This window comes from Diospyros lotus, unplaced genomic scaffold, assembly GCF_014633365.1.
Source record: "Diospyros lotus cultivar Yz01 unplaced genomic scaffold, ASM1463336v1 superscaf1, whole genome shotgun sequence".
NCBI lineage: Eukaryota > Viridiplantae > Streptophyta > Magnoliopsida > Ericales > Ebenaceae > Diospyros > Diospyros lotus.
The window spans coordinates 193,737-211,800 of record NW_026267104.1 but is presented as its reverse complement, the minus strand read 5'-3'; the positions used below and the strand labels follow the sequence as shown (position 1 = coordinate 211,800).

The 18,064-nt window shown below is 34.7% G+C and overlaps 1 long non-coding RNA gene across 1 annotated transcript; it reads left to right on the top strand.

Moving 5' to 3' along the window:
* The first annotated feature begins 13,526 nt into the window (after window positions 1–13,526).
* On the top strand, window positions 13,527–15,893 carry LOC127792768 (uncharacterized). The gene is made up of 2 exons (XR_008021216.1): window positions 13,527–15,133; window positions 15,243–15,893. It is a non-coding gene; the product is annotated as an uncharacterized LOC127792768 (long non-coding RNA).
* The last annotated feature ends 2,171 nt before the right edge of the window (window positions 15,894–18,064 follow it).

The following is an 18,064-nucleotide window of genomic DNA, read 5'->3' as shown; positions in this document are numbered from 1 at the left end:
GCTAGCAAAACTCTTAATGAGGCACAAAAGAATTACACCACTACAGAGAAAGAGTTACTAGCAGTTGTCTTTGCCCTGGACAAGTTCCGATCTTACCTCGTAGGGTCACTAGTGATCATTTTTACTGATCACGCTGCTCTGAAGTATTTGTTCACAAAGCAAGATGCAAAACCCCGTCTGCTCCGATGGATCTTACTCCTGCAAGAGTTCAACATTGAAATCAGAGACAAGAAGGGAGTAGAAAATGTGGTGGCTGACCATTTGTCAAGGATTCCAAGTCAAGATCTCACACAATTTGATGAACCAATTCATGACAATTTCCCTGATGAGCAACTGTTTGAAGTGAATGTTATTCGTGCATCATCTGTTGTCCCTTGGTATGCTGACATTGCGAACTACCTGGCAACTGGTCTGATCCCAGACCATTGGAGTAAGCAAGATAGGCATAAATTTTTCAGAAAAGTCAGAACCTTCTTTTGGGATGAGCCCTACCTCTTCAAGTATTGTCCTGATCAAATCATCCGTAGATGCATACCCGATCATGAGCAACAAAGTGTCATCAATTTCTGTCATACTCTTGCATGTGGAGGCCATTTTTCTGTCAAGAAAACAGTTGCAAAAATTTTTCAGAGTGGATTTTATTGGCCGACATTGTTCAAGGATGTGTACAAGTTCTGTTCAAATTGTGATCGATGTCAAAGGTTAGGAAGTCTGTCAAGGAGAAACATGATGCCATTACATCCGATCCAAGTGTTAGAAGTTTTTGACTGTTGGGGTATGGATTTTATGGGCCCATTTGTCAATTCATTTGGTCATGAATATATCTTACTTGCTGTTGACTATGTGTCCAAATGGGTAGAAGCAATCCCGGCCAGAACAAATGACCATAGGACTGTCGTGAAATTTTTGAAAGAAAACATATTCAGTCGATTTGGGATGCCACGAGCAATCATCAGTGATGGGGGTTCCCATTTTTGTAATAAAGTTGTGGCAGGATTAATGAAGAAATATGGTGTACTGCATAAGGTTGCAACACCATACCATCCCCAAACCAATGGTCAAGCCGAGCTAGCCAATAGGGAGATTAAGCGCATATTGGAAAAGACTGTTGCTGCTAATCGTAAGGATTGGTCCTTAAGACTAGTAGACGCTCTTTGGGCATACAGGACAGCTTACAAAACAATTTTGGGAATGTCTCCCTATAGGCTAGTATACGGTAAATCTTGTCATCTGCCGGTGGAAATTGAGCATAAAGCATATTGGGCAATTCATAAGATCAACAAGAGTCTAACTGAAGCAGGCTTATCCAGGAAGCTCCAATTGAATGAACTTGAGGAAATTCGGAATGAAGCATTTGAAAATGCACGATTGGCCAAGGTTCGCATGAAAGAGTTACATGATCGGCACATCATTCGAAAAAGCTTTCAGGTAGGGCAACAGGTACTCTTGTACGATTCTCGATTGCATCTATTCCCAGGAAAATTGAAGTCTCGATGGGTCGGCCCTTTTGTAATCAAGTTCATCTCAGGATATGGGTCATTTGAGATAGAAAATCCGGAGTCAGGACAGCTTCTAACAGTCAATGGTCATAGGTTGAAACCATACCAGGGTAGTGTTGAGGAGAATGAAGGAGTTGTGGATTTGGATGATCCACCATCATCTGATGAATAAGGGAAGTTTCATGTCGTCTGGGAATCTGACGTTAAAAGACCACCTTTCCATTTAGGTTAAATGGATGTTTATAGATCTGAAAAAAAAAAAAAAATAAAAAAAAAATAAAAAAAATAATAATAATAATAATAATAATAAAGAAGTATATATATAAGTTGTTCATTTTCTGCATTACTTAATTAACTTTGATTCAAATAGTGTTTCTCTGTATGCAGTCTAAATAAAAATTTTTCCATACGAGTTCATGTATTGAAGACCGTCAGGTATGCCTATCTTCTATCCTTTTATTGCCGATTGAGGACAATGCGCAATTTAAGTTGGGGGGTAAGGTGTACTTATTGATTTATTAGTGAAATAATTTTGATTGACTTGATAATATTGTCTTGTGTGATATATATGATTTTATTGGGCCCCTACTAAAAAAAAAAAAAAAAAAAATTTACCAAAAAAAAAAAAAAAAATTAAAAAAAAAAAAAAAAAAAAATTTGAATTGAGAGAGACAGAATTGACGCTGGTGGTAGCTATCTTTTCTTGGGCAGTGCAATCACACTGCCCTATAAAGGATAAGGCACACTGCCAAATGTTGAAAAATGAGGCACCAAGCGTTGAAAAAGAGACGCCAAGCCTGACCCTGTAATTGTGACATGTCTCGACTCGAGTGTAGAATAGTGATGACCGTTGCTCTATAAGAGACTCCATATCTGTATGAGGCAAGTCACCCTTCTTGAGCTCAATCTTCTCTCCTTTGTGTTATCCTCCGATCAGGTACTCTCATCCCTTTTGCAAAGTTTATAGTTCTTTACTTTCTTTTCAGTATAGTTATTTAAAAAAAAAAAAAAAAAAAGGATTTTTATCTCTCAAAAATTCACAAATACTATCCATCTCTCCCACAGAATGATTTGAAAAAGATTTATGCTGCTAGGTGTGAAAGACTTAGGCTGTTGATGCATAATAACATTCCTGAAGATATTCGTTGGCTGATCGAAGCAAAAGTTCGATTAGCTGGTGAAACTTCACCGAGTTTTAAGCACTTTCCAGGTTTAGGGAAGAGTAGTTTTTCGAAGAAAAGAAGAGCGAAAAGAGTGAATGGTTGTTACAAATGTGCTCGATGGACCTGTAACACACGATGCAAATCTGTGGGGTTTACGTCCATAAATCGAGAAGATAAAATTAGTTTCATAAAGGATGGACTGAGTAAGGAGTCTTTGGATGATATCCGATTGACTCTTGAGACGCATCCATGTGGAATAGTGCAAAGAGAACTTCTTGCTTTATGGACCCAGTTCAGAAGTGACCACCAACGCTATAGTCTTGGGAATCTGACTAAAAACGACCCTGTTTGCCAATCTATAAGAAAATTGGATGGGAAGCTTATCCCCGCTTCATAGAAAGTGTTTAAGCCGTTTCTGGACGTAAAACCAGAGGAAGATGTGAGCCACAATCACAACTACTTATACATACGCATGATTTTTGTTTGTATTTATTTCTTGTTGAATTGTTGTATAGCTACTTTTGATCGCTAAATCTCTTTCCAGGGCATACAAAAGGAACAAACATGGAAGGTCAGTTAGTTCGTCGAATCAAAACCATATGTGTACTTTGTGGCTCTCAACTTGGGAGTGATATTTGTTACGCACTTGCAGCAAGCGAACTAGGTAAAAAATTAGGAGAGAAAAAAATTAATTTGGTATATGGAGGGGGAAGTCGTGGATTGAATGGTTATGTTTCACAAGCTGTACATCTTGGAAATTCATCTGTGGTAGGTGTAATGCCATTCCCTTTAGCTGAACCACATATTTCTAGGATTACACGCGGTCAACTTATAGAAACGACTTCTATGTCTGAGCGTATGGCTTGTAAGATTTATCAGTCAGACGCCTTCATTGCTTTACCAGGAGGTTTTGGAACACTTGAAGAAATGTTTTGTATAATCTCCTGGGCCAAGAGTAATCTCCATACCAAACCCATTGGACTTTTAAATGTTAACCATTTTTTTGATGGGTTGCTCTCTTTTCTTGATCAGGCTGTGGATCAAAAGTTCATTTCTCTTTCAGCAAGAAAGATTCTCATTTCCGCATCCACCATTGATGAGCTGCTAGAAAAATTACACACTTATGTTCCACAGCACGATCCTTATGAGCCTTGGATAGACTGGTCTAAGGCAATTAGTAACAAGCGCCAAAGGGGTCCGATTAATTTAGATTTATCACTGTGAGAAATGCTCTTTATTAAGATGGCTGAGTAAGGAGTACTTTTTGTACTCTTGAGACGCATTTTAAGTATTGAACAACTTGCAGGATTTTTCTTGGTTGTGTTCTTAAAAAAAAAAAAAAAAAAAAAAAAAAAAAAAAAAAACTGTGGAATGTTGTTAGGCAAAGTCTTTGATAAGATGGCTGAGTAAGGAGTACTTTTTGTACTCTTGAGACGCATTTTTTTTATCTTATGACTTGCATGGAATTTTTATTTTGGTGTGAAAATATAAATATATATATATATGGTATGCTCATTTGTTGTTTAAGTTTTAGCAGTTCACAGCAAATCTATGGACTTGTGGAGTTACAGGTATTCCTAACAACCCTAGTTTATTACTGCAATTCAAGTTGGGGGGTGTAAGGTCTAATTATGAATTATCTGGTTCATATTTAACTGTGAGTTTGCTATTGCTAGTTTGTAGTATTGTGTGATTTTGATTATCTTTATCTGCTCTTATTAAAAAAATAAAAAATAATAATAATAAAAAAAAAAAATTATGTGTTTTAAATAATGCTATTCCTAAAGCTTGAAGTTATGCACTGATAGCCGGTTAAGTTTGCAATACAAAACATGAATGCATTGATTTCTTATTTGAAAACGTATATGCATTAGAATAAGTAATTTGCATTCATCGGGGATTCAAAATTTAAAAATTAGTTATCGGTCATAAAGTCAAAGGTAACAGTAATTAGCTGATTAGTACACTGTATGATCTCTCAACAAAAGTGGAGACTATTACCCAAGTGAGTGTTTGAGCCTAATAACCGTTAATTCTGAGTGAAATAACACTTACTCTAAATATGCTTTATTGTTTATCTTATCTTTTCAATGGCTTCAAAACATCAATTCGCATTGAATGTCTAGTATGATAACGGATAAGTTTGACTGGTTTCAAACTCTGAATTAGATGACTGAGTATCATCGTTTTGTAGAAGCATGATAGGGGGATCAATTTCTTTCATTTTGAGCTTATTAAACCTTTTTCTTTCTTTAAATTAACCTCCTTTGGTAGCCCTTTTGAGCCATTTGTAGTACAACTTTCTTCGCTACCTTCGTTTTACCCAAAACAATATGAATTTTGACCAACCTGGTGTGTTTTTGGGAATTAATCTGTCTATCTATTTTCATATTTAAAGAGAAAGAAAAAGAGAAAAAGAGAGAAAAAAAAAAAAAAAGAGAGAAAAAAAAAGAAAGAAAAAAAAAAAGTGAAAAAAAATGGGGCAACTTCTCTTAGCTATTCAGCATAACTGCTTAAAAAAAAAAAAAAAAAAAAATCCCGGCACACACACTTTCCATAATCTACCTTTTCTTTGACAACCCGTATTAACCTCATAGCCCCATTACAACCCAGTCTGGTCCCATTTTATGCTATAAATCATGTGATCTCAGAATTCGAGTTTGGAGTAGGGAATCATGTTTAAATTCAGAAGTTACTCATCTAGAGCATTATTCCAATCATGAAGCTATATCAATTTCCTTGTTCTTTCATGAAAATACGTTCCTTGTATTTGGGATGACACTGAGTTTTGAACTTGTTCTGCATTTACTCTTATAACGGTGCACCCCCTTGTGTGTACACCTGAGAAATCCTTTTTATTGGAGGGAAAATCCATAGTGAGATTTGAGTCAAAACTTCAAGAGAGTAAGTCTGTGTGTTGGTCATCCTAATTGCTATTCCTGAGATTGTATGATCTTTAACCAAAAATCTGATTTAGAATGCTAAATTATTTATTCAATTTTATGCATTTCGATTTCAAATTTGAAATTTTTACATTCATACAGTTATTAAAACTTGGCATGTGTATAGTCTGATTGCTAAGGGACTAGCAATGTTTAAGTTGGGGGGTATGATTAGTGGTTAATTTTGTAAAAATTTTGTTATAATTATACCCTTCTTTTGATCTTAAAAATGGTTTAAATTAGATATTAATATATATTTTATGGTTATATGCAAGTTTAAATTGAAAAATGAATGAAATGAAATTTTAAAGTAAAATTTAATAATAATAATAATAATATATAAAATTATATATAATACATATACATCATTATATGCATGCATGTAATATATATATATAATATAATCTAATATATATATATGTGTGCCATGTGTAATACATATATATAATATATAATTTATTAATAACATTAAATTATTTTTTTTTTAGGCATGAAGAATTCAAGCCCATGAAGATTTAAAGTCCATGAAGACATCAAATCCATGAAGAAATCAAACCCATGAAGAAATCAACCCATGAAGATTTAAAGTCCATGAAGACATCAAATCCATGAAGAAATCAAGCCCATGAAAAATTCAAATCCATGAAGAATTCAAGCCCATGAAGAATTAAGGCCCAATTTGAGCAACCCATGGAAGATATTATTTGGAGAAGGCCCAAGGATTATTTTTAATCCTAATAAAGATTAAAAAACCAATTTATAGAAATCTATTTTTATTTTTTATGTGAGAGCTTTATTAGGTATGTTTTTTAGCTAAAATCCATTTAACTATTAGGTGGATATTATAGCTAAAATCCATTTAACTTTATGAGTGCTTTATTAGGTATGTATTTTAGCTAAAATCCATTTAATATTAGGTGTGTATTATAGCTAAAATCCATTTAACTTTAAGTGTGTGAGTGCCCATTAGATATAATTATGTCTAATTGAATAATTGAAATTGTGTGGTTTGTATTGCATCTTGTGGCCTATAAATAGCTCACTTGATTGCATTTGTAAGTGTGATTATTATTCTTGAATCAAAGTTTAGTTATTTCCTTAGAATTCTCTCTTTGAGAATTGCTTTTGTTCTCTCTCATTTTCTTTAGTATTTTCTCTTGTGATCTTACTACCTTCATTTCTTTCTTCTTTTAAATTCTTATGTCATTTATTATTACTTTATTATTCACCGCCTAAATGGACGGTTAGTTTATGCCTTTAAATTTCTGTAATTTTTATTCTTGTATTTTAATTGTTCACCGCCTAAATGGACGGTTAGTTTATGCCTTTAAATTCTTGCAATTTTAATTCTTGTATTTTAATTATCTACCGCCTAAATGGCCGGTTAGTTTCTTCTATTTTAATTCCTGTCATTTAAATTCTGTCATTTAAATTCTGTTATTTAAATTATGTCATTTAAATTCCTGTCAATTAATTTAATGGAGATGAGTAGCTAAATCTAATCTTGGGTTAAGGCAAGGACAGTGTCCAACGCTAATGATTCCCAAATAAAGTTACGCTTTAAATGAGTAACATTAGTTTAAACTTCAATATGAGTGTGTTTTGATTATTGAAAAATCACTAGGTTTGGATTGGAGCGTAAGCCTAACTTAGAGCTTTCATGTCATGCATGAGAGTTACTAGAACTGGAAACGCTATCATACCCAAACCCGGATGATTAATTTAGTTGTTTTGTGTATTAATTGTAATTGAATTTATGGTAGTTTCTTAACTTAGAATCCCGCATATCATGTATGGGGATTGCTGAAACTAGAGCTATCATTATCTTTAATTGCATTTAATAACAAACCCTCATATCTGAAATTAAATTAATGTTGCTAATCTTTTATGCTTAAATTTGGGAATCAACGGGTTGGCACTGAAATTGTCTTAACTCAAGTACTATCCAATTTCATATTCTCACGTTCAGTATTTATTTCAACTTCTGTCTTGTTTTATTTTCTAGTATTTGTTATCTAAAAAAAATCATAAAAAATCATGTTATCCATCCTCTAAATGCGTGTGTGTGTGTGTGACATTCTTTTTCTTTTGCCATAAATAAATCTCTCAGTGGACGACCTGGACTTATCCAGAAAGTATAAATTTAAATTTGGACTACAACTGCACTCGTACACTGACGAGTATAAACCTCTCGCCTAAATAAATAAAAAAAAATATAAAATTTTTATTGTGTTTTGTTTTGTGTTTTAAATGCAGGGTGAGAGTGCAGTCAAATTTTGGCGCCGTTGCCGGGGAGATTGAGGCAAAAACAAAAAGAAAAAAAAAAGAGAAAGAAGAAGCATCTCCTGATAAATTCGGGTAGCCAAACATCAGGACACTGAGAGTGAAGTGGAGGAGGTAGACTTGATCCAAACACTGACCAATGACTATTTTGAAGAGTTCATGAGAAGACCCAAAGAAGGAAGTCAAGATTTTGAAGAAATAAAAGAAATGGAAGTCATAAGCAAAGAAAGTGAGAAGCCTACATGGATGCCTGGTTTAGAGCCATTAAGGAACTTGGACAGTAAGCTCATGGCTCCTGATAGCCATCAGTCCACGCCTGAGAGAAAGCCATTGCCCAGTGATTTGAAGTATGTCTTTCTAGGAGAAGGGGAAGCATTCCCAGTAGTGATCTCTTCAAGTTTGACACCTCAGCAAGAGCAACAACTGATAAAAGTTCTAAAAGCACACAGGAAGTCATTAGGATGGACCATTTCAGATTTGCAAGGTATTAGCCCTTTGATCTGTACTCATAAGATATTCTTGGAAGAAGGAGCAAAACCAGTTAGGCAAATGCAAAGGAGATTAAATCCCAACATGAAAGAAGTTGTCAGAAAAGAAGTGCTGAAGCTATTGGATGCTGGAATAATTTACCCAATCTCTGATTCTAAGTGGGTAAGTCCAACACAAGTAGTACCCAAAAAGTCTGGAGTCACTGTTGTAAAAAATGAGAACAATGAACTGATTCCCACACGCATCCAGACAGGATGGCGTATGTGCATTGATTATAGAAAGCTCAATTCTGTGACAAGGAAAGATCATTTTCCTTTGCCTTTCTTGGATCAAGTTCTGGAGAGAATAGCAGGCCAAGCCTACTATTGTTTCTTAGATGGGTACTCAGGGTACAATCAGATAGAAATTGCACTAGAAGATCAAGAGAAGACAACTTTCACATGTCCATTTGGGACATTTGCATACAGGCGCATGCCATTTGGGTTATGCAATGCTCCAGCCACCTTTCAAAGGTGTATGATGAGCATTTTCAGTGAAATGGTTGAGCAGATTGTTGAAGTATTTATGGATGACTTTTCTGTTTATGGAAGTAACTTTGAGGCCTGTTTGGAGAATTTGAAAAAGGTTTTAGCAAGATGTGAGGAAACAAATCTGATACTCAATTGGGAAAAATGTCACTTCATGGTGAAACAGGGCATAGTCTTGGGGCACATCGTTTCATCTAGGGGGATGGAGGTAGACAGATCAAAAATTGAAACAATTCAAAAACTCCCCATCCCTAGGAATGTGAAAGACATCAGAAGTTTTTTGGGACATGCAGGGTTTTATAGGAGATTCATTGCTTCCTTTAGCACCATAACAAGACCCTTGTGCCATTTGTTGTCTCAAGATGTTCCGTTTGAATGGAGTCCTGCCTGTCAAAATGCTTTTGATAAATTGAAAGATGCACTCATTTCAGCACCTATCATTCAGTCCCCTGATTGGTCCCTCCCGTTTGAACTTATGTGCGATGCTAGTGATTACGCGGTAGGAGCTGTGTTAGGGCAGAGGAAGGATAAGAAACCTCATGTGATATACTATGCTAGCAAAACTCTTAATGAGGCACAAAAGAATTACACCACTACAGAGAAAGAGTTACTAGCAGTTGTCTTTGCCCTGGACAAGTTCCGATCTTACCTCGTAGGTTCACTAGTGATCATTTTTACTGATCACGCTGCTCTGAAGTATTTGTTCACAAAGAAAGATGCAAAACCCCGTCTGCTCCGATGGATCTTACTCCTGCAAGAGTTCAACATTGAAATCAGAGACAAGAAGGGAGTAGAAAATGTGGTGGCTGACCATTTGTCAAGGATTCCAAGTCAAGATCTCACACAATTTGATGAACCAATTCATGACAATTTCCCTGATAAGCAACTGTTTGAAGTGAATGTTATTCGTGCATCATCTGTTGTCCCTTGGTATGCTGACATTTTCATCTATGTGAAAGACGATATTTTGATACACTAAATACACTAAAGAAAGTTCAAATTCGATTTTTGGGAAGTTTTGAAAACATGTGTTTTAGCCATGGGTTCATAGTAGAACACTTGAAACAAGAAAGATCCAAGTTTGTTCAATCAACGATATCTGAAAATTGACTTATTTGCTTTTGCCGATTCCTAATAATTTTGAAAGACGACATTTTGATACACTAAATACACTAAAGAAAGTTCAAATTTGGATTTCGGAAAGTTTTGAAAACTTGAGTTTCAGGCATGGGTCCATAGTAGAACACTTGAAACAAGAAAGATTCAAGTTTGTTCAATCAACGATATCTCAAAATTAACTTATTTGCTTTTGTCGATTCCTAATAACTGGGAAAGATGACATTTTGATACGATAAATCCACTAAAGGCAGTTCAAATTTGGATTTCGGGAAGTTTTGGAAACATGAGTTTTAGTCATGGGTCCAAAGTAGAACAATTGAAACAAGAAAGAGTCAACTTTGTTCAATCAATGATATCTCAAAATTGACGTATTTGCTTTAGAGAATTCCTAATAATTGTGGAAGACGACATTTTGATACGCTAAATACACTAAGGAAAGTTCAAATTTGGATTTTCGAAAGTTTTGAAAACTTGAGTTTCAGGCATGGGTCCATAGTAGAACACTTGAAACAAGAAAGAGTCAAGTTTGTTCAATCAACGATATCTCAAAATTAACTTATTTGCTTTTTACGATTCCTAATAATTGTGAAAGACGACATTTGGATACGCTAAATACATAAAATAAAGTTCAAATTTGATTTCGGGAAGTTTTTAAAACTTGAGTTCTAGTCATGGGTCCATAGTAGAACAATTGAAACAAGAAAGAGTCAACTTTGTTCAATCAAAGTTATCTCAAAATTGACTCATTTGTTTTTAACGATTCCGAATCTATGTGAAAGACGATATTTTGATACACTAAATACATTAAAGAGAGTTCAAATTCAGTTTTTGGGAAGTTTCGAAGACATAACTTTTAGCCATGGGTCCATAGTAGAACACTTGAAACAAGAAAGACTCAACTTTATTCAATCAACGATATCTCAAAATTGTCTCATTTGTTTTTGACGATTCTGAATCTATGTGAAAGACGATATTTTGATACACTAAATACACTAAAGAAAGTTCAAATTCGATTTTTGGGAAGTTTTGAAAACATGTGTTTTAGCCATGGTCCATAGTAGAACACTTGAAACAAGAAAGAGTCAAGTTTGTTCAATCAACGATATCTCAAAATTGACTTATTTGCTTTTGACGATTCCTAATAATTGTGAAAGACGACATTTTGATACGCTAAATACACTAAAGAAAGTTCAAATTTCGATTTCGGGAAGTTTTGAAAACATGAGTTTTAGTCATGGGTCCATAGTAGAACATTTGAAACAAGAAAGAGTCAACTTTGTTCAATCAAAGTTATCTCAAAATTGACTCATTTGATTTTAACGATTCCGAATCTATGTGAAAGACGATATTTTGATACACTAAATACACTAAAGAAAGTTCAAATTTGTATTTCGGGAAGTTTTGAAAACTTGAGTTTTTGTCATGGGTCCATAGTAGAACAATTGAAACAAGAAAGAGTCAACCTTGTTCAATCAAAGTTTTCTCAAAATTGACTCATTTGTTTTTCACGATTCCGAATCTATGTGAAAGACGATATTTTGATACACTAAATACACTAAAGAAATCTCAAATTCTGTTTTTTGGAAGTTTTGAAAACATGACTTTTAGCCATGGGTCCATAGTAGATCACTTGAAACAAGAAAGACACAACTTTATTCAATCAACGATATCTCAAAATTGTCTCATTTGTTTTTGACGATTCCGAATCTATGTGAAAGACGATATTTTGATACACTAAATACACAAAAGAAAGTTCAAATTTGGTTTTTGGGAAGTTTTGAAAACATGACTTTTAGCCATGGGTCCATAGTAGAACACTTGAAACAAGAAAGACTCAACTTTATTCAATCAACGATATCTCAAAATTGTCTCATTTGTTTTTGACGATTCCGAATGTATGTGAAAGACATTATTTTGATACACTAAATACACTAAAGAAAGTTCAAATTCAATTTTTGGGAAGTTTTGAAAACATGTGTTTTAGCCATGGGTCCACAGTAGAACACTTGAAACAAGAAAGATCCAAGTTTGTTCAATCAACGATATCTCAAAATTGACTTATTTGCTTTTGACGATTCCTAATAATTGTGAAAGACGACATTTTGATACGCTAAATACACTAAAGAAAGTTCAAATTTGGATTTCGGGAAGTTTTGAAAACTTGAGTTTTAGTCATGGGTCCATAGTAGAACAATTGAAACAAGAAAGAGTCAACTTTGTTCAATCAAAGTTATCTCAAAATTGACTCAGTTGTTTTTATTGATTCCGAATGTATGTGAAAGACGATATTTTGATACACTTAATACACTAAAGAAAGTTCAAATTTGGATTTCGAGATGTTTTGAAAACTTGAGTTTTAGCCATGGGTCCATAGTAGAACAATTGAAACAAGAAAGAGTCAACTTTGTTCAATCAAAGTTATCTCAAAATTGACTAATTTGTTTTTAACGATTCCGAATCTATGTGAAAAACGATATTTTGATACACTAAATACACTAAAGAAAGTTCAAATTCGATTTTTGGGAAGTTTTGAAAACATGTGTTTTAGCCATGGGTCCATAGTAGAACACTTGAAACAAGAAAGATTCAAGTTTGTTCAATCAACGATATCTCAAAATTGACTTATTTGCTTTTCACGATTCCTAATAATTGTGAAAGTCGACATTTTGATACGCTAAATATACTAACGAAAGTTCAAATTTGGATTTCGGGAAGTTTTGAAAACTTGAGTTTTAGTCATGGGTCCATAGTAGAACAATTGAAACAAGAAAGAGTCAACTTTGTTCAATCAAAGTTATCTCAAAATTGACTCATTTGATTTTAACGATTCCGAACCTATGTGAAAGACGATATTTTGATACCCTAAATACACTAAAGAAAGTTCAAATTTGGTTTTTGGGAAGTTTTGAAAACATGACTTTTAGCCATGGGTCCATAGTAGAACACTTGAAACAAGAAAGACTCAACTTTATTCAATCAACGATATCTCAAAATTGTCTCATTTGTGTTTGACGATTCCGAATGTATGTGAAAGACGATATTTTGATGCACTAAATACAATAAAGAAAGTTGAAATTCGATTTTTGGGAAGTTTTGAAAACATGTGTTTTAGCCAAGGGTCCATAGTAGAACACTTGAAACAAGAAAGATTCAAGTTTGTTCAATCAACGATATCTCAAAATTGACTTATTTGCTTTTCACGATTCCTAATAATTGTGAAAGACGACATTTTGATACGCTAAATACACTAAAGAAAGTTCAAATTTGGATTTCAGGAAGTTTTGAAAACTTGAGTTTTAGTCATGGGACCATAGTTGAACAATTGAAACAAGAAAGAGTCAACTTTGTTCAATCAAAGTTATCTCAAAATTGACTCATTTGTTTTTATTGATTCCGAATGTATGTGAAAGACGATATTTTGATACACTAATGTAAAGATCCAAAAAAAAAAAAAAAAACTTAATTAATTAAATTAATTAAATTATATATATAATAATTAAAAAAAAAACAAAAATATAAAAAGAAAAGGGGGAGGCGCTCGGCAGCCCCCCCCCCCCCCCAAATCAGAAAATCTCTCTCTCTCTCTCTTTTATTTTCTCTTGATTTCCTCTCGGATTTTCTTCGATTCCAAGCGATCCGGCCGTTCGATCGTTGATCCGACTTCGCTTTCACCGTTAAAGTGCCCCCGATCTACAAGGAGGTAAGTGTTTTGGCTTCATCCTCTCTGTTTTGCTTGTTGTTTTCGTGAAATGAGGCTTGAGGCGCGATGGGGCTTGTTGGCCGAATGTTTGAGGTTAGATCTACGAAGATCCAACCGTTGGATTTTTGTGATTCTTGGATATGATGGTCGGTTTGCTTAAGAGGGTTGGGTGGCGGTCTTGGATCGCTGGAAATCGCCGGCCACGGTGGCCGGCGACGTTGGCAGTATTTTTTTCTCTTTTTGGCTGAAACTTCGACTCTAGATCTACGAAGATCTAGCCGTCCGATCTTTCTCATTTTTGGGTATGTTGCTCTCCTTAGTGTTGCGCACCTCGGGGTAGTTTCTGATCGTCGAAAAAATGGCCGGCGACCGGCGAACGGCGATGGCCAGATTCGCCCCTATTTTCGGCCGAAAATTAAATCTCAGATCTAGTAAGATCTGACCGTCCGATGGGTTTCATTTTAATATATGTTGTTATTCGTGGCGAGGGCTTCGTATCGGTATATTGGTCGGCCATTTTTGGCTGGCCGGCGGCGGTCGCCGGCGGTGGCAGTGTGTTGGAAAGAAAAGAAAAAAGAAAAGAAAAAGAAAGAAAAGAAAAGAAAGGAAAAAGAATAAAAGGAAATAAAAATAAAAAAATAAATAAAATATAAGGAAAAAGGAAATGAGGGCTTTTGGGGTTGGGCATGTCGGGTTAGGTTTTAGCCTAGGATGGCGGGGCCCGATTGGGTTTTAGGATGGCCCAATGTGTTGGGCATGACTGACCCAATTGTGGCAGCCCTTGGGCTGGCCCACTCGGCTTGTTCTCCCTTGTCGCTTGTCCGGGAACCTAGGATGACTTGGTTAGGTTGGTCCTACTCGGGATATCGATGTCAGTTTAATTTGGGTTCTCTTTAGGTCTCCTAGAATTGGCGATATGATTGGCGAGTCATTTTGTTGATCGGAGTCCTAAGGACGAAGCCCTATTAGACGACCCGAGGCCGAGTAAGACTGACCCCGAGTGCGTTCTAGGCTAGCCTATGATGATGACGTGGGTTTATTTCGAATCCTGATTTCTGATGGATTCCTTTTATCTGAGGCTAGAATATTGCAATTTATTCCTTTTAAACCATTTATTAAATTATTAATTAATTATTAAGTTTTCAAGAAAATTTATCAATTTAGTTATAAATATATATATGTATGTATTTTTGATAAAGGAGGAATTTAGATAAAAAATATATTATCTATATTAAAAGAAAACTAGTTTATGGGTAAATATATATATATATTATGATATTGCAGCCTATAAGTGGGTGTGTAGTTCCACTATACACTTACGCGTAGCAAGCAAAGCGAGACATGATGACGTAGTCGATGGCTTAGCTCGACGAATTCCATGACGCCAGATTTGAATATTGCGCGGGCCAAGGTACCAAATAATCGATTTAGGGTGTTAGGCAATGGTTAGGATTTTCGGTAATTTCTTTACGTCGTTATTCTTGTTACCTAAATGTGACACCCCATTCTATTTATTGTAGGCTCAGATTCTCAGGATTTTGTTTGATCTTCTCCCCAGACTCGGACTTGAGTCATCATTTCCCAGGCGAGTAGACAGGATATGTTATGATTACCTTATATTATGCACGTATATACTGTTTTATTCATAAATATTATAACCTTGTATAAATTTTTATATGCATAACTCGTACATGATTTTTATATGCGGATCATAGAAAAATACTCTTAAATGTTTCTAATTTGCATGAAATATTTTCATCCTACTGGGAGAGACATAAATTGAAAGATACCCTAATTGATTTCTTGTTTTGAGAATGTGAATTATTGAATGATATGGTGTATTTTAGGCACCACATGAAATGATAAATGATTATGACTTGTGCATAAATTAGGGTATTATTTGCATTATTATTAGAGGACTATCTAGTAGATTCCCTGGTGACTCACAGCAGGAAAAGATCATGGTACTGTGAGGCTTGGCATGCCAAGGCCATGAGAGACACGGATAGTATGTTTCAGCACTGCTATCACGTGGGCCTTTATGATGATATTGTGTGATGATGATGTATGTGCCGATATATATACTTGTGTGCATGTGTATATAGGCGTTAGGCCAGTTTCTACTAGTGTGTCCTCAGAATCAGTGCATGCATCTCATACAAAAGTATAGGGGACTTGGGTGGTTAGGGAACAACTTATGGGGGTTGTCTTTAAGCACCTATTTTTCCTACACTATGTTTTCCTTTGAAATCTCAAATTATTTAACTTATGGTTTATAATTCCACTGTTTATATTGTTATTACGTTATTATACTCATGATGATCATCCTAGCATTTTATTGTATACTCTCCTAGTGGGCATGACATACCTTATACTCGCGAATCCACAAGACTCACCTCGTTTTATTAAAAATATTTTCAGGGAATTCTCCTTTTGATTATTGGTCCAGCAGATCTTCTGGTATGATATCATACCCTCTTTTGATTTCGGATGTATTATAGGATGCTCTGTGGAGACATACCCATGTTGTAGAGTCTGATGTTTTGTCTTTATTTTGTTGGCACATAATTGTGCCAAGGGCCCGAGATACGGGATCGGGTATGTATTATTAACAGCAGTGTGATAGATATTCTTATTTTGTACAGCTGCTGTATATGAAATATTGAGATATTATGTTAGAAGGTGAATTGGTATTTTATTCATGTTCTATATCTTGTCAGTAATATTGTTTTATTCAAATCGAGCTAGAGAAGAGGCTTACTAGTCCATTTTGGGGCCGCTGGGCCTAGGGATTAGTGCCGGTCATGACATACCAGATTTCGGGTCGTGACAACTAAATACACTAAAGAAAGTTCAAATTTGGATTTCGTGAAGTTTTGACCGATTCTATGTGAAAGACGATATTTTGATACATTAAATACACTAAAGAAAGTTCAAATTCGATTTTTGGGAAGTTTTAAAAACATGTGTTTTAGCCAAGGGTCCAAAGCAGAACACTTGAAACAAGAAAGAGTCAAGTTTGTTCAATCAACGATATCTCAAAATTGACTCATTTGTTTTTGACGATTCCGAATCTATGTGAAAGACGATATTTTGATACACTAAATACACTAAAGAAAGTTCAAATTTGGTTTTTGGGAAGTTTTGAAAACATGACTTTTAGCCATGGGTCCATGGTAGAACACTTGAAACAAGAAAGACTCAACTTTATTCAATCAACGATATCTCAAAATTGTCTCATTTTTTTTTGACGATTCCGAATCTATGTGAAAGACGTTATTTTGATACACTAAATACACTAAAGAAAGTTCAAATTCGATTTTTGGGAAGTTTTGAAAACATGTGTTTTAGCCATGGGTCCATAGTAGAACACTTGAAACAAGAAAGATCCAAGTTTGTTCAATCAACGATATCTCAAAATTGACATATTTGCTTTTCACGATTCCTAATAATTGTGAAAGACGACATTTTGATACGCTAAATACACTAAAGAAAGTTCAAATTTGGATTTCGGGAAGTTTTGAAAACTTGAGTTTTAGCCATGGGTCCATAGTAGAACAATTGAAACAAGGAAGAGTCAACTTTGTTCAATCAAAGTTATCTCAAAATTGACTCATTTGTTTTTAACAATTCCGAATCTATGTGAAAGACGATATTTTGATACACTAAATACACTAAAGAAAGTTCAAATTCGGTTTTTGGGAAGTTTCCAAAACATGACTTTTAGCCATGGGTCCATAGTAGAACACTTGAAACAAGAAAGACTGAACTTTATTCAATCAACGATATCTCAAAATTGACTCATTTGTTTTTGACGATTCCGAATCTATGTGGAAGACGATATTTTGATACACTAAATACACTAAAGAAAGTTCAAATTCGATTTTTGGGAAGTTTTGAAAACATGTGTTTTAGCCATGGGTCCATAGTAGAACACTTGAAACAAGAAAGATTCAAGTTTGTTCAATCAACGATATCTCAAAATTGACTTATTTGCTTTTCACGATTCCTAATAATTGTGAAAGACGACATTTTGATACGCTAAATATACTAACGAAAGTTCAAATTTGGATTTCGGGAAGTTTTGAAAACTTGAGTTTTAGTCATGGGTCCATAGTAGAACAATTGAAACAAGAAAGAGTCAACTTTGTTCAATCAAAGTTATCTCAAAATTGACTCATTTGTTTTTATTGATTCCTAATGTATGTGAAAGACGATATTTTGATACACTAAATACACTAAAGAAAGTTCAAATTTGGATTTCGGGAAATTTTGAAAACTTGAGTTTTAGCCATGGGTCCATAGTAGAACAATTGAAACAAGAAAGAGTCAACTTTGTTCA